Consider the following 21,697-nt stretch of genomic DNA (forward strand, 5'->3'; position numbering starts at 1 on the left):
AAAAGCTGACCCTGGGGGAACTCTACAGCGAGGGATCAATTGCGAAGAACTTCACTATATTAGCATGCAGATAAGCCAGACTATAAGTGAGGGGAAAATTCCAAACTCCCAGAAGTCCATCTTAGAAAACTTCATTATTGTCATTTAGAAAGAATACATTGAAAAGCTGACATGAAGTTGGTGAGATCCTTTTTCTTTGTCTTCCAATCTACAGGTTATTGGAGGAGAAAAAATTCTGCCCTTAAAATTTAGACCCCATAAATGATCTGTAGCACAACAACAACAAAAAAATTCATGGACTGAATCTCAAGCTCCTGGGATTTTTCAGATAGGTTTTTATATAAAATTTGTAGAAGTGAAATAGCTTTCAAAGTATTTGCTACATGGGGTATGTGGCTCATTGTTATCAAGGATTCTTGAACTGTTTGCTATTCAGTTTGAGAACCAGGTTAAAAATTCCCTTTTATTCCATTTTTTTTTCCCTGCACCAATCTTTGTAAATATATACTTTAGGTGAACAAACAACTGCCTAAACCTTGCCAGGTGAATTAAAGTATAAGATTGGAACTTTTCCCCCAACAAAAGGAACAGTCTTAGAGATAATTTTAAATCTTAAGTATAAAATATTTCACCTGTAGAGCCTTTCTTTGATTATAAGAATATAAAAATATAACATGCTTGTTATAAAATTTGAATCACTGCACAAAGATGTAATGTAGAAAGTTCCCTGTAATCCCATACCCTAAAAATCACAAATAATAATTAAGCCTATGACCATAGCACATTTTCATTTTACTTAATACCTTCCATATGCAACTGTAGCATTACCTAGTTGTGATGCTAGTACGTGTAATGGATGGTTTGGTTTTGGTTTATTCCTTCCCTCTATGGTATAAAATAAGGATGTAGGAATTTTAAGAGGAAATTAACTTATTTTAGGTGATCTGAGCCATCCACGTCAGCACATACAGTGGGTTAAAGATGCATAGCCATTGTGTCTAGGATTTGTTCCCTGCCATCTTTCTAGTCCTTGGTTATATCCAGAAGCTGGAAATCCCCTCTCCACACCTCATAGACTTGGCATTCCATATTCCTCTCACCTGCTTTCCAACTCTTCCAAAGTTTGAGTCCCAGGGGAACCTCCCCCCCCCCCCCCCCCCACTTCTCAAAGCTTTTCAGAAACACAGGCCTTGGACCTAGCAGAATGTAGCACTGCATATTAGTCTTCAGTGTTTATTTATTTAATTGTAATAGAGGAGAAGTACCTCAGTAAACTTTCAGGGCTTCAAGACATTATGCACTTAAAAAGAGGGCTTGCTCTTACGAAGGCAGTACAGCAACAAGAGGGACAACTTATTTCAGAAGATCTACTTTATGTCCAAATCATAGATTAGCCATTTTGACAATCAGCACTTGAGTACAATAATAATGTGGTCTCTTATATGTATTTTAAGTTCTAACTACTTCTGCATGCATGCATGCACTGTATAAATCTGGAGAATGAGAAAAGAAAAAAAATGACGAGAGCACATCTACATACCAATAAGTAAGAAAATAATTACTGACAACAAAGCAAAGAACAGTTTGTTCTATAAAACTGTTGCTCAAATAAAGAATTACTGTTGCTATTAGCATAGAGCTCAGAATCCTACTTTTTCCAAATTCTTCAGTTTATAGGCAATAAGGCTAGCCACAGCTTTTCAGGATCAGTATTAAAGCTTAACTTTTAGGAATTTTAACCCCGAATATTCTAAGACATCAAGTAACTGACCTTTTCATCCCTGCTAAAAAAACCTCAACGTGGAGTTTTCAGCTATCCTTCAGGAAACTGAGTCACCGCACCAAACAGCACACCTAAATGTCACCGACAGCTCTCAGGACAAAAACAGTGAGCTAGTTTAATTTGGGGTTTTACCCAGGACACATACTGCATTCATTAATAAAAGACTCTTCTCCCTAGAGAGTAGCAGTCACAGTGGCACGACTTAAATATATGAAAACTCTTCTACTGCGCCATCCAAGATCTTGTTAAGTCAAGGAACTGCGGGGAAAAGCTGCCGAGGCGACCACTGTTGGCCCGATTCCATAAAAGATGGGGGAGGGCTAAGGAGCCTTTGCAAGTCCCCTCCTCCGGCAGCGTCGGGCGCCTCCAAGGCCTCCTGGAACTACGTGACACCCGTGTTTCTGCTCAGGATCTTCTCTGAACAAACAGTCCTCAATGCTTGTGGGCCAGCATTTGGCTTCCGTCATCATGATGCGATCAAGGGCTCCCCTGACACACGGCCTGACACGGTGCCAGGGGCTCCAGGAGGGGACGCTGAGGCAGCAGCGCCCTTTCAAAGAGGAACAAAGTAATCGCCCAGAGCCACAGCGGTCAGCTAGAGGTTGAGGTCGTCTTCTTGTGAAATGTTCAGCCGCTCACTCTCACCCACAGCTGTCAGTGATGCTGACCACTGAGGTAAAAGGAACTATTCTACACGATGTGTGACTGGGGGCATGTCAGTTTCTTTGCCAACACTCAACTGATTAAAGGTCTGTATAAATTTATCATAACTCCCAGACGGGCCTATTGGTGTAAATGAAGGGAACAAGTCCAAAAAATATCACTTGCTTTGGACACCATTTGCTTGCACTTAATTGAAACATAAATACAAACTGTAATGGCTGATTCAGATTTTTCTTAAACAAAATGAAAAAACAAAACTCCCAAACCTTCAGCCAGCAGCTCCTAAGAGCAAATACTTCAATGTATATCTTCCTAAGCAATTCTAGTTTCTCCTGGCCTAATTCCCACGGAAATTCCCTCTGTGTTCCTAAGGATGGAGTTGATACTGTCCAAAGTTGGCAGAATTGGGGAAAAATAATTTCCATTTCACCATGTATTGCTTCAAGCTACTCACTCCCTGAATTTGCTCCAGTAAAAGATATGTGCAGTTTAGCTCTCACTTTTGCTAACTTTTTTCCCCCCGTATGCATTTTATCTGATGGGAAATACATGAAGGAGTTGGATTCCCTTTCAATGTGTACGTGTAACAGGTTTAAGCAGAGCTTGCCAGTGGCAAGCTGCTCTCATTTCCAAGTGTATTTCTGGCATCAAGTTCTTGTTTTGAAATCTTAAGAAATATATAAAATCTCACTTAGTACTTCAGAAAACCTCCAAAGGGAAGGTATACATAATTCTGTGAATTTTTTTTATCTTCCCACTATCTATGATTTTTTTTTCCTGGGGCTGCCTAAGGCTCTAGTAAAAAAAATTTTTTTAATGAAATAAATGCAAAATTGGGTTTCCTTGACTTCTAATAGCATCAGTTATTCAACAAACATTTATTTAGCATCAAATATGTGTCATGCATTTTATGAGAGTCTGCAAAAACCAGATGCATAAAAGAATGTGTCCCTTATCCAAGGAAAGCCTAGAGTCCAGTAATGGTGATGGTTCTCGGCATACTAGACTGTAAAAGGCATTCTGAAAAAAGGGAGCATATAGGCTTTGGGAGAATAACAGAAGGCAAATCAGTGGTAGAGTGGGAGAAGGCTGAATCCTAAAGGATGAAACAGGAGGTAAGTGAAGAGGACGGGAAGAACTTTTATAGGAAAACAACAGGAATAAGCACATAGGCCTGAGTTCAAAAGATGCATGTGTACATGTACGTAGAGAAAGGAAGTTCCACGAGCAGGGCCTTGCTCAGGCGGAAAGAGGCTGGAGAAATCCGTAGATACTGGCCATGGAAGTCTTGTCAGGCATGTGCAGGTAGGGGCTTTGGACTGAACCTTCGAGAGGAGTGAAGTCACTGAGTGATTCAGAGTACTGTGTGACATGGAGTCTGATGGAAAATTCTAGGGCTCTGCCAGAAATGGGGTGGAGGGAGGCAAGGCTGTAGTCAGCGAGACCATTATCTTCAGCCATATTGTTGGTAGAATCAAATGAATAATTTATAGAATATTTGCTTCTATGATGATTATTCTTATCTAAGGCAATCTCTATTAAAATTTGACATAAGCATATGTTTTCACGGTATGTCAGGCATGAATAGAAGGAATGCCTGCCCATTTGACTTTTAAGGGAATATATTTCTTGCTCTTAAAAACTACAATCTTCTGAAATTTTTATCATATTGTATTCATCATAATTTCTGCATTTACCAGAATTTCTTTCAGGGAGAGTGCAAGAAAGCACTTGACAAGGCTACTTATTACAGAAAGTGAGGCTTTAAGGAGCCCTGGTTTGGAAAAAATTAATCTGTGGTCTCTTCCCCATAGGAAAGGGAAAGAATATGCTTGTTGCCCCAGTGGGAATATGTGTGTATGTGTGTTTGTTTGTTTGTGTGTAAAAGAAAGGAGTCAGCTTGGTCTACAGGGTAAGTTCACTCTATAAACTCCCCAGTCTTTAATAACGTTACTGAAGGTGCATAACACTGAGATAAAGAGACTGTTTTGTTTTGTCTTAATCCAGCAAGGGGACTGAGCCTAGAGGCCAGATTGGTTCAAACTGAAATGTTAGCCTGAGCTGAAACTGGAGACAAGAGGCAGAGAAAAAGGAGGAAGGTTTGGAACTCAGTGTAACAGCAGGATTTCTGTCCAAGGAAATGGAGTTTGAGCCGAGTTTAATCAGACATCTGGATTGGGGACACTATGTGACATGTGTGCGACTATAAGTGATATTACTCTTTGATGGAAACTGGAAGAGTAGGAGGTGGCTCCAATCTCCAACTCACTACATATAAGCCATAACCCCTGGAAGATCACCTAATCTTTCTTGGACCTTGTAGGTTATTTTAGTTTAAGTGGGAGACTGTGAGTTAAATAACCCTGCCTTGCTCGTCTAATAGATTTTTTCCAGGCATTGTACTAAATGATGGAGATTTAGCAATGAAAAAGGTAGTTAAAAGTTTCTGCCTAGTCTCATGGAGTTAACATCCTACTGATTATAATAATTTCCTTTTCATTTGAATCAACATATCTTGAACACTTGTGATGTGCCACTGCTGAGTACACCAAATGTTAGGGAATAACTTTGGGTTTCAAGAAGTTCATAGTCCAATGAGGAAGGCAATTAGAGGAGCGTATGTAAGTTTCCACTGAAACCAGGCAGTAGGTACAAGTCCAATGTCAGCACAAGGCAGAGATGGGGGACAGGGAAGGTGCCACCTCTCTCAGCCCAGGAGAGATCTGGGAAAGCTTCTGAAAGAGGGAATGCCAGCCCCGAGTCCTCAAGGATGGGCTGAAGCATTAACCAGGTGAGGGATGGAAGGTGACATCTGAGATCGAGAAAAGCACATGCCACTGCCAGTTGGAGAACACAGGCCATTCAGGTGGCTATAAGGAGATGAGGATGCAAAGCTTGTCAGGCAATGGACAAAGACAGAGGTGGAGAAGTCGTCATGGAGGAGTTAGTATACTATTCCAAGAGTTTACGCTTTTTTTTCTGGAGGAACCATTAAAGCTATAAGCGAGGAAGTCACATGGTCAGATTTGCTTTTCAGAAAGATTACTCTGGGAACAGTATGAAAGGAAGATTGCAGAAAGGCAGGACCAGGTAGGAGGCCTAAAGTGGGAGTAGAAGCCACCAGAAATGGAGGGCGAGAGCCTCTCAGTAGCAAAGAGAAAGGAGAATTTCAAAGGAGGGTATCGAGGCATAGCCATTGATATTCAAAATGGACCATGTATACCTGCCAGTTTGGGTTAAGATGATTTTTATTCCCCATTTCTATTTCAACAGAAAAGACTACAGAGAGTGCTCAAAGTATGCTCAGAAGGAAGCTTCTCTCTGGGAAGTTGTTTCAATAAAGCAACAATACACATTTTGCAAAAAAGGCTGAAAAAAAAAAGTCAAACTAAGTGTGTTATTTTCATACTCCTGTTACAACCTTAGGAATCATTTTGATTCCCATGGGGAGCAGACTTGTAGGAGGATGTCTGTGCTTCCATCCACACACAATCAATCCTCAGGCTTGACAGCCTTTGGATCTTTATCTTTGTCCGTTCCTTGTAGAAAGTAAGGAGTTTGATCAGGTGATCTCTGCTGCCTATCCAGTGCTGACATGTATTTATTCCCCAACGTCTGACACTATTATCTGAGTAGGGTGTTGGTTTGAGGTTGCTCATGATTGATTAGCCTGGGTGGGGTCAGGTATTACTATAGCAGGAATTCCAGACTTGACCAGATGTCTTCAAAGATCCCACCCAAAAGCATGATTCTAGAACTCTGTGAGTTTAGCTCAACTGTGTAACAGGTTTGGATGTCTTATACTTGAAATTAAGATATTTTGAGAAAGAAAGGTATTGATACATAGAAAGTTGTGCTTTTCCTGCTGTATATTTACACCCTCTACCCCTACCCCAACCATGTCCGCATCTAATACTTTGCCAATTGATTTACCAGTTTATTCTTAATTTCTATAACTGCCACCTTTAGTCAAATCCTCATCCATATATTTCTAGATTCCTGTAACAGCCTACTACTGGATCTCCTTGGGTTCAGGTTTTCTCACCACAATCCTATTTATAAAGTCAGAATAGTCTTTCTTAAACTCTATTTTTAGTATGTCAGTGCCTCACTCAAAATCCAGCCACACAAACTCCCTTCTGCTTATTCTGTGAATGCCATGCTTCTTGAGTTCACAGAAGGTCTTCTTTCAATGGGCTTTTCAATACCATTCTGGCTCCCTTTTATTCACCATCCCATCTACGGCTGCCCTCTGGCCTGGATACAATTTGCTGGCTTCTGTCTCTATGACTGTGTTTATCTCACTTTTATATGTGTTTCTAGGGTTTTCTTCAAGTGTCTAGGACAACTCCTGACATTTACAAGCACTCAACAAACATTTGTGAGTGAATAACCAATAAGCATGCATGCTTTTAAACAAATAAGGATATTTTTTTCCAAGAAAGATGTAAGCAGTCATACTGTCCTGAGGGTGCCTCTCTAGATATATCCATCTCCATCTAGCTGTCTCTTATGCTTGATCTCTTGCTTTCAAACTCTGTGGTCTGTTTTGAAAGAGTATTAGGAATGAACACTGCCAGAATTTTGGACTGGTTAACACACCGTGGTTCTCTTCCTGAAAAGAAATATTAATGTTATACTTAAACAGTAGGTATTATAATAAATACTGAGAATGATCTTTATAAAATTGGGCAAAATTGTGAAAGATTCCATCAATACACAGATATGAAGTTTGGGTGGAACAAGTGAATGAACAAAAGGCCATGTGCCATCTTACCAAGATCAAGAGAATACATTCCCCATGCAAATTAAAACTGGGAGAAAGCTGGATCTCCTGCCTACTCTTGCTGCTCTAAGTTTAGCCAACCTGCGGTGCTCATGTTATTTATTAACAGCCATATTTAAGTCCATATTTCCCTCACAATATAATACACTTAAATATTGTCTATTGCCTCCCCATAAGATTGTTCTCTGTTTTCACTACTTCATCTCCACCATCCATCCCACCCCTATCTGTTTCCCGAGACCCCACACATGTGCAGCCTCTGTGGGTTTTACTTTTTTAGAAAGTAATTTAGAATTTTAAATTCCAGACTTTTATTTAGATTTTCCTTAGAAGATGACTTTTCTGTCTTAAGAGTCCTTTCTCAATCTTTATAATTCCCTGTCACATTATATCATGTATTTCTTTTTACCATAAACTGTACTTGTTTCATTGCTCACTGTTCTGTCTCTGACCTCCCTAAAGTCACCAAGGACTCCAGGTTGAGAATTCCTTCCTGAATGGAGAAGAGAAAATAATCGTTTTAATCAACACTGCTCCAGAATTTTTTACTCTGAATGGGTACCTTTGCTGCCTTCTCCATTTCCTTCCTTCCCTTCACTGTGGATACCTAAAGAGAAGTATTGCCAAAGAGATACTCATCCCATTTAAAGGAACTGAAGTCTGAGCTTAAAAAAAAAAGTGTACAAAAGGTGTCCAAAGAATGACCAGGCTCTTTCAAACAGGCTGTGAATAGGGTCTGAGAAGGTAATTTCTCATGTTCAACTTTAATACTCATTACTTGTGCTATAGGTAGAACACATGAGTGAGAGGCGATGTCAGCCTACTGGTAAACCTGTGTTTGTTAAATGTGTATACATTATAGAGCAAGTTTCAGCGCCTGACACATTATATCAAATATACTTGGCTGATCTATTTGTATATGTGTTGGCTCCTTACACAAGTTTAAGAAAAAGAAATTAGTTTTCTAGTTGTACAAGAGTATCTAGGGAGATTTAGATTTGGACAAGAAAGTTCTTACACATGCATGCAAGAATTCACAACCTACAGAATTCCTCATGGGAAGAAGTAGCAATAGGTCAGGAAGAGTATGGATTTTTGAGTCATCCAGAATTTGAATGCTAGCTTTGCCATTGTTCCAGTCATTGTGTTATCTTAAATTAGTCATTTAAATAGCTGAGCCCATCGTATAAGTTAGAAATTAATTTTTATGAGAAATGCATGTGAAAATGCATGTAAAGCACCAAGGGCTATGTTTGACTTATCCATAGTTACTATTATTCTGACCTAACTTACAAGGTTGTTTAAATAAATTAAACCTCAGTAAGGTATTTCATACATAAGGGGTTACTTCTACTCTCACAGGTACTCAATCTTACACCATTTACTATTTTCTTATCATCACCATCAACTTTCAGTCATTAACCAGTTCTGGGCTGAACATGAGTGAAGAATCTAAGATCTAGAATAGCTTTCACAAGATGAAACCAAATCATACAGTCACTATGGATTTACAAATATGTACAAAACATACCGGTTAATGACAGAGCGCCAATTCCTATGGGGTTCCTGGGAGGTGATATCATTCCAACATTTCCCAAAGAATGTTAAGTGAACATAATTCTTTAAGATTCTCCTTACTTAGAGAATTATGTGGGCAAACAAGGTTGGGAAACGTTGTAAATGTAGCCTCTCTGCAGTGGTTTTAATGGACAGGAACTTTTCAAAAACTAGCAGCTCTACAGCAAAGGAACCTGTCGAATATCATTTAACAAGTATTATTTAAACATATCTGATCTTGAAATGCTCTTTTTTTTCATACAACAACTATCATGTCTCAAAGCATACTTTGGAAAACTTTGTCCTTATGTCCGGTGAGTCCAAAAACGTAAACACAATACATATGTTCTGTGGGTTCTCATATCTGAAGTCTCTGCCAAGGCCATCTTATTCCCCTCCTCATGCTTTCACGTACTTTTGAGAGAGTAATATTCCTCCTTCCCTTCCTTCCTCTCTCTTTTTCCCCAGAAAGAGAGCAGTCAAAAAAAAAAAAAAAATCCATACATATTTATTGAGCCTCTCTAATGTTCCGGTGGCTGTGAAATACAAGAACATGAAAGATTCAGTGGCCTGGACCTGGAAAGGAACTTCTAATACCCTGCTGAGAAAATCAGACACGTGACCAGCTGCTGCCTAGAGACAGTGTGAGGTGGCAGAGAAATCACTCGGCCTGGGAGTGCTGCTGTAGTCCAGAGCAGGGAGAGGGAGGCACAGACTGTGGCCAAGGGTGCAGGGTTCCAGGAAGATGTTGAACAGGGATATAGGTCTTCGACGAAGTCTGTGGTTGGAATGGCTGTGGGAGGAGCCAGTCAGCTGGCATTCTTTTCAGGTAGAAGAAATGTCTGGAGTCCGTATAAGGGTTTCATGTGTAGGTGGAAAATAGCCTGGATGGAGGAGACTCCTTCCAGGGAGCAGAAAGGAAACACAGTTGAATACTTAAACGTGTTGCCTTAAGCTAATGGATATTGTGGGAATTGCATAAGTGCACTAGTGGCCCAGGGAGGATAAAATGAGGAAGAGAGGAGGGAGATTCAGAATCCACTGCAGTAGTCCAGATGCACAGTGAACAATAAGCAGAGGGTGCAGGCTATACATTTTAGTGGCCCACTATGGCAGTTATGAGCAATAGAAGAGCATGGTGACATTGGGGACAGAGACCTACATTCAAATGTTGGCTCTGAACTCAGCAACCATGTGGCAAAGCTGGGTGGATTATTGAACTTTTCTATATATCAGCCTTTTCTTTTGTAAATAGGGCTAAAAATACATCCCACAAAAGGTTGCACCCCCAGGGCATTTTCCATATTTGATTTGAATTTTAAGACTAACTTCAATTTAAAAATCACATATCCATATGCCTGTTTCATTTTTGCTGGCTTCATTTCAACTTAAATATGTGATTTGTTTAAAAATTTTGTAAATATTTATCAAGTTTGTTACACGTAACACATAACAGCTGATTCTAACCGTGATCCATCTCCTCCCCATCTCTTCTTAAAACACAGTTATCAAAACAATTCTGTACATATTTTTGATACTTGCGGTATTTAGCACCTGCATCTCTCTGAAAATTAACACAATAAGCAACAGTATTCATTGTACCCACTGTGGTGGTCGTTTTATTAAGCAAGATGCATAGATCATGCCACTCATGTTTTATGTCACCCTTAAGATTAGCTTCTGCAAATATATATTATTTCAAAACAATATGGACACTTCTTGCCATGCTCTGATCTTGTAAAAGCAAATTTTGTTTGGGGTATTCCAAGTTTATGCATAAATTACAGCTTCTTGATCAGAGAAAAAAAGAAGTTGCATAGCAATTTTCTTTCCATTGTCTGAAAACATAATGGTTGCCAGGGCGTATTTATAAGCTGGAATTATTTATTTACTGCGTGGACATTTTGCATTGAGATCATTAAGGGTTTTGATTTAAGACAAGTTCAGAGACCCATTCTAATTAATTGCTGTAATGTGTCCTTCTGGTGACTTTATATATATTTGTTTATTTAAGCAGTATTACATATCTTAACTCTTTGAAGCACAATTTTCAAGTTTTATGACTTCTGCCATTTTGCTAACACCACTATGCTCAGTGCATCTACCATTTCACTGGAATTATTTATTTCATTCATATAATATTTTGTTGCAAATCTAACCAATGGAGAAGTTTCTGGATATTTAGGGCCACATTCTAATTTCACTCTGTATATTTTGTTTTCAGAATTTGTCCCAGTGACCTAATAATCACAGCTGCCCACCTTGAAAGTGTCTTTTATTCAGCAGCTTCAAGGCCCTAGAGAACCGTTCATTCCTTTTTGGCGTTCTCTGAGACCTTCCAACAAGCAAAAATTATGGGGAAATTCAACTTCCGTGGAGGCTGTCATTTGCTTCTGAAGGCTCAGATTCTACCCATAAGAGTCTGGGGAGAAGAGTAAATGAGATAAGGAAGTGGCTTTCAAACATTTTTGACAGTGAACCACAGTAAGAAACGTATTTTATACTACGGCCACTATATTTGTTCCAAGTAGGAGGTGTAGTGACTGCTACTGTTAATTGTGCCCCTTTTTTGAAGAAGTCTGAGTGCTGACTCCTACTATAAAAAATATGTACAGGAATGTTTTGATATCTGTTGGGTTTAAAAAGTTGGGGTAGGGGTGAACTCCTATTAAAAGCAACTCCTGTGTGTTATATATGATAGTCATGGAAAAACTGGTTTATAGTCTTTGTTCAACAAACTATGCATTTAAGTTAAAATGAAAGAATTATATATACACAATATAAAGGAAACCTATATATAATTCAAACAGTATACACAGACCCAGACACGCACACACTCACACAGGACGCATATTTGATTCAGTATATAAAGAACTGAAATAGAACCTACATGAAATAATATTTACCCTTACCAAGTATGATTCACTATGATGTTTTCTCTTTTATTCTGTTTATTTTAAAATTTTGACCGTGACCCACAAAATTGATTTTGTAATCTACCAATAAGCTTGAAGACACTAGGGTAAGGAATCACCTAGCTTAATAAATGTTAGTTTTGCCTCCCTCTTCTCTCTTCCTCCCACTTTATAATAAAAATTCTCCCTGTACTTTTCTACTGCGAGGGAGACATGTAAGTAGAACACAGGGCTCGCTAAGCTACGAGCTGTCTAATATGCAGGTATTTTGTAAGTCATTTCTCCATACATGTGAGTTTCCTTAAGGCATTGGAGGCTTAGCAGTTGAGCACATAAAGCAGTGATCACTCTCTAACAAGCCTGTAGGAGCCAGACAGATCATATGAATGAGTGGTGTGGTTGGGAAGGGGGTACAGTGGGGGCAGTAGGTGGCAAATTCAGAGGGCATCTGTGGGACTAACGGCCAACTGTGGCCAGACCCTAAGATTTTTCAAAAGAATCCTCGTATTTGGAGTTTTAGACGTAACATCTGTTTTTTTTAAGTTTGGGTAACTAATTTAAAAAAGTTAAACACATTAAGGATACGACAAAAAAGCCTATGACCCTTAGTGGCCAGATTGCAGCCTCTAATATCCACAGTGTGTAGCACAAGGGACTGACATCTTCCTGAGAGTAATGTCTTAGACAAGTCCAAAAGGACATTATAATTTCAAGATAGAGAAATTAAGTTAAATGTTTCTGGAATCCAGAATGCTAATGTGGGGTCACTGAAAGACTATTTGATTTGGAGTCAAAAGACAGAGATTCCTTATTGGGTTCCAGCAGTTACTCAGGAATGGTCTTGGCCAAATGATCTCAGCTGTCCATGGACCAACTGGACCCCTATGAGATGTGCTGTGAGGAACTCGGCCTGACCAAAAATATCTGGCTCCAATGACCTAACAATTACTAATGACCCAACCAAACAGGGAGCACTGTTTCCCAAAGACGGCCACACATCCTTACCCTTTCATTGGCAAATGAATAGGAAAAAATAAATCTTTCCATTTGGCCCTCACTTTCCTTTCTAGCTCTTAAACTCTTAACAAAGAAATTCCCAGAAAACCTCAATCTTTCCTTAATTTCTAGGGGTCTTTTCCTCTTTCAGTCCCTCCTACATAATCTTATGTTCTCAAAGCACGCCTTGCATAATAGTAACAATCTCTCTCCTTACACAAAACCATACCTCTTTCCTTCCATCTATCCTATTCCTGCCTTTCACAGGCTCCTTCCCTCATGCAAAAGTTCTTTCAAAGGAAGCTCTGCGTAGAAGCAGATGACAAGCTCTCTGTAGGAGCAGAAGGAAGGTCTAGGGTGCAGTGATCCTGGGATCACTCAGGGAGGGGGTATTCAGGAGGAGATTAAGAATGATGGATTCTAAAGCTGGAGGGAATCCACATGCTTTTTCTATTTTGGCTTTGCCAGGGAGTGAGTCCTTTTCATGGACAAAGTTGGGAAACAAGACATTGTTTTCTTGATTTTATTGACATCGATTCATCTTTGTCTACTTAAACTTTGGTTCAATTCACTACTCAGCAAAAATCTGCTGAGCACCTGCTAGGAGGTACCTTGGACTCTAAGAGGTGCTCAACGTTCAGAGCTGAATTCGGAAGATCTCTGGTTTCAGGGAGTCCCCAGGATAGAGGTGCTGATCAAAAAATGAGAAATTCAACTAACAAGAAGCTGAGAACATCCAGAAGATAATGTTTATTTTAAAAAGACAATGCAAGAGGCAATTGTGGGAGGCAGAGGAGAAAAACTGTCACTGGCAGAGAAGTGGGTGAAACCCAGCCCTTTGAGAGCTTGTTTAAATTTCACAGCTTAAATTCCCCACCTGCTGCTCCCTCTGCCCACCTAGTCCTCCTCCCCATGAGCTGGGTCCCTGTGGCCACAGGGTCCTGCTCTCTTTGTGGGGAATGAAAGTTTGGAAATAAATTTATCAGGACAGGTTACCATTGGTAACGTAATTCTCCTTCAGGATGAGACTGGCACCTGAATGTAACCTGTTGGGTTGGATCCTGGAGGAAGGTGCCTGTTCTACAGGAGTAAAGCTCCTATTCCAGCTCAGAGCCACCCCCACCCCCACCCCCCAATTTCTTTATTTAGAAACAAAGGCTGGGTGGGTCCCTGCTCCTCTTCATCTCTAAACAGACAACATGCTGGGTTATTCTGCGCCAGAGAGGGACCCTCCAAGGACTGAAAATTCAACAAAATGGTTTTGGAGTAAAGCAGCCCTTTTTTCCAAACCTGAGCTTTGCCACTGACTTGCTTGAGACCCTCATATAAGCTAATTAGCTTGTCTAAGCTTGTTCTCCAACTTGTAAAAAGGGCAGAACAGTACCTACATCACAGGGTGATTGTGAAGATTAACTGGATTATTCCTATAAAAGCAGTGCCTGAAAAATAGTAAGTGCTCAGAAAAGTATGATGATGATGAATTTTATATGCAGGCACATAGAGTGTGTTAGGATTTTCTGAATTATTTCCAGCTCATTCCAATGTTTCACTCTTCTCCCAGATTCTGTTATCCACCAGCTGACTGAGAGGGTCTTTCCAGCCTTTATCAGTATGATTAGGACCAGTCATCCTGGCAAGTGCTCTCAAATTGTTTATCTAATTAAACACGCAAACCTTTTAAACTCAGACATCCTAAATCTCTGTAGCTTGTCTCTGCTGATTTGGTCAGAACAGCTCAGATGGTAGGCAAGTGCTTTCCGGGTAGAAAAAATAAATAAATTAGCAGTCTGGAAAACAAAGACCTCTGCGCTAAAAGAACTTCACTGAAACAGCTTGCTCACCCTGTTTATTTTGCCAGAGTGTCTAGCATGAGTAGGGGTCTGGGAAAATCCAGGTTACCACCCAGCAGGAGTTCCCTCCAAAGACAGAGACTGACAGATATCATATTTGATGTCTGAGAGCCAAACCGAAGTCAATTCTTCAAGTAATTAAATCACTAAATATTCTATTGCAATGATTTGTTTGCTACTAGACTGAATTTCTCCAGGGCTGGGACCATATCAAATACATTTTTCCATCTCTAATGCTAAACACTGGTTGTCCTATACCAGATATCCAATATATGTTTGTTGAACTTAATTGAACTGAAAAAGCATGGAACAGTCCCTGTATTAAGGCTATCTTTCTGTAACGTTTCCAGAACTTCTAATGCATCTGAGAATCAATAACTAGACTGGTAGAGGAATACTAACATGGTTCAGGGGCCTGTGAGCCTCCTGCTCTGAGACATCATGTGATTAGAGTAACTTCCGTGCTGTGGAGAGAAATCCCTGGTAGAGTGAATCGTATCCTCATTTTTCTCCTCCTAGTGTCCTACAGAGTGGTTTATTGCCTGGGTGCCTAAGCACCCTATTTCATTTATTTGTTTAGATATCTATTGCTCCTTGTTCCTTAAGGGTAGAGGGTTAATATATTCTAATTGGCCTGGAATTTACCAGATTTATGCCTTTATCCTGGTGTAAGTATGAATAGTATTGCCTTTTACTCTCAAGTGTCCTGGCGTGAATGCTAAATTGTATGGACACTATGGGGAAGTCCATCACACATCATTTAGCTGCCCAATTCCACCGCCCCTGGAAGTAACTCTCTCAAATCACCAAAGCATTCAGGAGCTTTGGGCCCAAGAATAGACACCTCTCTCCAGAAAGACTCTTGGTGGAACAACCAAAAAAATCAGTTCTCTAAATTTAAGTCTTTCTTTCATCTTGGATCTCTTATAAACACTACAAAACAAAGACTTCCTTCCTAATAATTACATCCCCAAATTTACTGAAATCTAGAAGGCATGCCCATTTGAAAACCCTAATCTAGTAATTAAGCTGATTCCCAGATTAAACTGCACCTTAATAATGTAGCTTATTTTGTCCAAATTGGCTAAGGCCCTCTAATGTGATTGGGAAGAAATGGACAGACAAAAATTAAAATGTGGCTGGTCAAGGTAATCAGAAAGCTCACTTCATTCGGTCAATACCAATGGCACTTGAAGGGATTCTTTTACCACTGGGGTGTAATTGTGCTTGTCTTTAATTTCTTGTAATGATGGAACAAATTAGATTACTTCATACTTTTAGGAACATTTGGCTACAACGTGTTTCGGCAGTTGCATAAACCCCACTGGAAATTAAATCAGCTCCGTGATTGTTCGTTCTCCCTGTTCACAGTGACATACCTGCCTCATGTCAGCAAAATGGTAACCATTATCTCCCCAAGACACTGCAGTAGAATTAAGAGAAATTACCCCCCTCCGCCCCTCTCCTTTCAGACTTCCCTATTTGTAGCTATCAAATTTTGGCATGCCTGCCAAGACAAAATCTTGTTAGAACAAGCAGAGGAATCCTTGTGTGGGGCTTTGGGATGCTACCGTAAGTCCAAAATGTACCTGGGATTCCAATTTGGATGAATGGATGAATTGGTTAGAACATGAAGAGCCTCAAATAGTTTTAAGAACCCCAACTACTTTTGTTCCGTGCTACCAGTTCCTCCTTTCCCCAGCTCTAGACAAACACACAAACTTTGAGGTAGGGAACTATTGCCACACACCATTACAATTAGTCAGTCATTTGTCTAGCACATTTAATCTTTAAGCCCTTACCCAGGGCAGGTAAAATATTCTAGCAGAGCCTAACACAGCCTTCCTGAAAACTGCAGCTACTAAGCACACACTGTACAAGATCATACTACAAACAACACTGCAAATACGGTGCTGCACACTGACATTAAATATTTAAATCACATGCAACATTATTAACAGGCGACACTGTGGCAGAGATTGCTGGCTGCTCCCTAATATTGGTGCTTTTCTTCATCAGTTCTGTATTAGAATCCCAATTTTTACCTAAGCAGATGGCTGCTCAAAATAGAGAAAACTTGGTGGGGTGGAGACTTCCTGGAAGAGTAGTGCTGACACGTGAGCCTAGACCACCTACTCTCTGACTTTAACATGATGCAGAAATAAACATCCACCTTGCTTAAACCACTTCTATTTTAAATTTCTGGATTCACAGCCAAATACAATCCCAACTAATACAAACACCACTAATAAAACTCCTGTTCACCTTGGTCCAGGACCATGGCTTGTCCTGGATCTTGTCAACAAGAGGTGTGTTCACAGAGGCCAGGGTGAAATTTAGATATTGGATGACTGGTCTCCAGTTGACTGTAATTCAGAGGTATTGTGCAGGAATAGATTGTGAATGAAGAGCTTGCTCTGGAACTATCTGAAAATGATTTCTAGAAAACATGCTAAGCACAAGCCTACAAGAACCACCCTGGAGCTTCCCTAGGGCTCAGATATTTGTCTTTGCAGCCTGATTTGGAAGTCATCCCAGCCTGGAAACTGATAGAAGCCTGGAAGTGATGAACCAAAAAATGGTTTCCCTGCCATGAAAAAGAAACTGTCCTCATTTTGGGAAGGTTCTCCTCTCCCCAGGGCTCCTCACCCTACTCATTTATATACTTGAACACACGGGTGTTTACATATTTTTTTTTCTGACTAAATAGTTTCTGAGCACACTGCTCTTGTTAAATCATTAAAAGCTGGAGGGTCTTTTCAAAATTATTTCTTTCCATGATCTGTCATTTAAAGCCAATGTTCTCTCCTCCTGCAAATCCAACAGCTTTAAAACTAAATTCTTGTGGGTCCGAGTCATGTCTGAAAGGTTTATAGAATGACATACTCTGGTCATATAGTCCGAGCACAAATGCTTCCTAATGTACAATATTTCAAAGCCCAGTTTATGCGTAAGCTCCATGAGGTTAAAGACCATGGCTGTCTTATTTACTACCAAATCTCCAGCTCCTGGAACATCTTCCTTCAACGTAAATCTGTTGAATGAGTGAACGAAGCATCTGCTCAGGGTAGTAAGTGTGTTATTTGCACACACTTGAGGCCCACCTCTGTGTGTACATTGTCACTGGATGGACACACAGACTCCTGGATGACTTTGCAGGACTGTGCCTCAATATTGTCCACCATAGTTACCAAGGGACCTGTTTTTCCTAAATTGCTACAGCATCACACCATCCTCCTACAGAAAATCTTGCTGCCCATTCTAAATCCCTAAAGCACTGTTGTTCTCAATTAGATCTCCCAACACAGAGATATACTGTTGGATATCCTGGGATGGAGAGGGATATACATGCTCAAGACCCTTTGGGAAAAGACTGCAACTGTCAGGTATGTGTTAGTTATCAGAATTAGCTGCACAGATTATTAAATAGAAATCTCAATTCAAGCTGTTCACAGCAGTATAAACCTTCATTTAAAAAATTAAGATTGGAAACAAAAATAGCTACAAGAACCATTTTGGGAGAGATCTACCACTATCTATCTTGGTGAAGGGGTGGCTGCAGTGTGGTGTCAGGATAATGACCCACAGGACCCCTGATCTCTCCAGAACCCATTCAGCATCCCCAGTACCCCCTCTGCTTCTTTACTGCTTACTGTCAGGGAGCAAGGCAATGGCACTGACTAAGTAGAAACTACTTCAGTCTTTAAAACCTGAGGTTATCTGATCACAAAAGGAAAAACAGAATCAAAATATACAGAAAGACAAGATGTTCTGTCTGTCCCAGTGAATGCTAGGTAACTGTAGTGCCACTGGTAAGATGCATCCCCAAACAGATAAGACTTATTTATTAAGGGAAATCTCTCTTTGTATTAACCCATCTCTTCCCTAAAACCATCATTTAGTCACTTCTCACATCGTAGCATACCATGTTTGTTGGCAAAATTTGAAATGTGAGTGATAAGACTTTTTTCAGATAGTTGAGTTATTCCTCCTACCAGTTTCAGTATCTGGGTTAACATTTGAAGTAAAAAGGTATAAAAACAGATCATGCTGAAATATTCAAAGGCAATCAGATGTTTGAGACTATATTTTAGTTGCACAGAAAAGTATCCTTGTTCTTGGAAGGTATACATTGGGGGTTTGGAAGATGGAGGGCTGTGATATGTGCAACTTCCTCCCAGGTGGTTCAGAGAAGAAAGATAACGTGTGTCTGTACACAGAAAGAGTGGTACAGTACATGCGACAGAATGTTGAAAATGGGTAAATCTGGGTGAGGGAAATGCATAAGTTCTTTGTACTCTTCATGAAGCTTTCTATTAAGTTTGATGTGATTTCCAAATAAACCATTTTAAAAAGGCAACCAGAACAATGACAATAAATAAATTATTTCATGTTTGAATGCTCTTTCTAGCCCTCCCCCCACAATGTACACACACCCCACACTGTACTTTTTTGCCTACACAATGAGTGTTCGAACAAGACATGAGTAGGAAATTCAATCTTCTAATCTATTCATGCATTCAAGCTCTAAGGGATTCCAAAGACTTTTTAGACAATGACTTGATTTTTAAGACAACATTTTCCAAGTTATAATGTAATGACCCTCCTCAGAAACAAGGCTGCCCTTTTGTCCTTTCAGAGTTCCTTGAAACTGGCCCATGGAGTACAACCACCTGAGAACATCGCCCTGAAAATGACAGCATGCAGCATATTGCCTAAACCACAGGCTACTGAAAACTTGGCCAAAAGTAACTACTTTGGACCGTTGACTTCAAAAGTGCTGATGAAGACAATGAATTGTGGAAGATGTACGATTTGTTCTGAACATATTTACTATGATTGATGGCCCAGATTTGGCAAGTTAGCTCACTCCCAGTGGAGATGAAAGTTTCACTGCCCTGCCTCTTTCAATACTCTTGTTGAGACAGGTTGCACTCTTACTGGCCAATGTATCAACAAATCACTTGAAATTTTCAGCGTAATGAATGTATTAGCTGCACTATGGATCAGTGCTACACATAATATTCCCGAGTCAACATGGGTTTTTAATTAAATGTCCTTATTATAATGCCTCTAGAAATTTTCCTTCAGATTACTGAACTTGAAGATACGTATCTAAGTGTCAACTTGTAAAAATGTTATTAATTTTCAGAGCTGTGTTGGGGCCAGGCCAGGTTAAGAAGTGATCTATTATGAATGGTAGGTTATAAAACTGAAAAAATGTGATCAAAACAACCCACAAATTGATTTGAACCATTTTTGCCTCAAGTGTTTCTGTCACCCAGAGTATCTACCTCTGAGCAGGCCAATTTCAGTTACTGCCTTGAAAATATAAAAAAGATGATAAAAATGGAGATAATCAGTTTATTTGGCACTGATAGTGGTATGAGGAATGGAAAAGAAGGAAGTTAAAAATGAGTGAGAATCAGATAGTATTAGTTCTTTATGATGAAACTGAAATCCTTATTTTAAATTGATGACCATTACTCATAAATTAAAAAAAAAAAAGATGGTGAGGGAATAAGAACCTAATTCCAAGGTAACTCCAAGCAAGAGGCCTTTTCAATTAAAAATCTGACCTGGATGGTGGCCAGAATTCAAGTGTTTGGTTGTTGTTTTTGTTGTTATTAATAAAGAAACATGAGAAAAAATACATGTTTTCTCTTGTCACCTGCCAGGTCACAAGAGGAGGGAGGGAGAAAGACTGACTGACTGACTGACAGACAAAGAGACAGAGTCCAGAAAGAATATCAAAAATCCAGCTTTAAGATCCCAAAGTATGCTATGTTTCAGGTCCCCTTCAAAATACCAAATTTTGCTACAGTACATTAGAAATGTTTTTGTTTTTTTCATCAACTGGTAAGCTGATGGGCCGAAGTGACATGTGCATCCTTGGTACTCTTTCAGATGATTTCCCTGGGCTACCATAAGCAAGTCCTGGCCACGCTTTCATGGGTCCACCTTGTGCTGGGCGGACCACGCAGCCCCTTCAAATAGACCACACAGCCCTGCTGCTGACCCTGCTAACATGGCGCCTGCTGTCACGTCCTAGAGGCTACCCAGGCCTCAGTATTTTATCACAATGAACGAAATGCGAATGAAATACCCAGAACAGGCAGCGAGTTGTAAACATCCCGCACAACGTGGTGCTTTGTTAATTCAGACTGGGTCTCTTTTTAACTAGAGTTGGTTGCTTCTCTAAAAAGTCAATAAACAATCTGCTTTTACTCGTGACCAAATAACTTTAAAACTATATATATTTAATAGGAGAATCAGTCCTCCATGAATTAATACATCTGTTAGTGATGAGCCCTTTTGCAAGCTTAGTCTTCTTTTTGGGCACTAGCTTTTCTCTATCCTTCCGACAAATAGCCTGATTTCCAAGAGTAAGGAGCATTTCAGTTGTAGAAATGTCCACAGGGCGCCCTACTTTCCTTAACAGTAAACAAATAATTAAGTTTTAGTAAAGGTAAGAAAGTCAGAAGGTTCTATGCTTGCCTTACACACTGACTTCAAGTTCACCCACATCCAATTTTCATATTTAGGGGGGCTTCAGTGCTTTCTACACATAGGGCTCTGTTTATTCCCTGGCCACAAAGGATAAATGTGTCCTGCTTGTTATATCTGTAATGAAAATAAAACATCACGAACCTATCTCTGCAGAGTAAACATCTTAAACCTAAAGTTTCCTTGGGATATAAGATCAGGCGACAGTTGTCAAGAAACTATAGGCTAATAAAATATTCTGTTAAGGAGTACCAAGGACACTGAAAACCTAGAAATCCTGTTTCTTCCTTTGACTCATACTGGTTTTTCAGGTTTTTTTTTATTGAAGTATAGTTGGTTTACAATGTTGTATTAATTTCTGGTGTACAGCATAGTGATTCAGTTTATATATATATGTATGTATATGTATGTGTGTGTGTGTATATATATATATATTCCTTTTCATATTCTTTTCCATTATAGGCCATTATAAAGTATTAAATAGAGCTCCCTGTGCTATATGGTTTAAACTTGTTTATCTATTTTATATATAGTAGTTAGTACCTGCAAATCCTGAACTCCCAGTTTATCCCTTCTCGCCCCCTTCCACCCGCTTATAACTACAAGTTTGTTTTCTATGTCTGTGAGTCTGTTTCTGTTT

At 39.7% G+C, this 21,697-nt stretch overlaps 1 protein-coding gene across 6 annotated transcripts in view; it reads right to left on the reverse strand.

Annotated features, from left to right (window-relative positions):
* The window catches only part of PDE4D (phosphodiesterase 4D), a 1,019,286-nt gene that overhangs the window by 52,367 nt on the left and 945,222 nt on the right, over nt 1–21,697 (reverse strand). The gene's annotated exons all lie outside the window — the stretch shown is intronic.

This window comes from Camelus ferus, chromosome 3, assembly GCF_009834535.1.
Source record: "Camelus ferus isolate YT-003-E chromosome 3, BCGSAC_Cfer_1.0, whole genome shotgun sequence".
Taxonomy (NCBI): Eukaryota; Metazoa; Chordata; class Mammalia; order Artiodactyla; family Camelidae; genus Camelus; species Camelus ferus.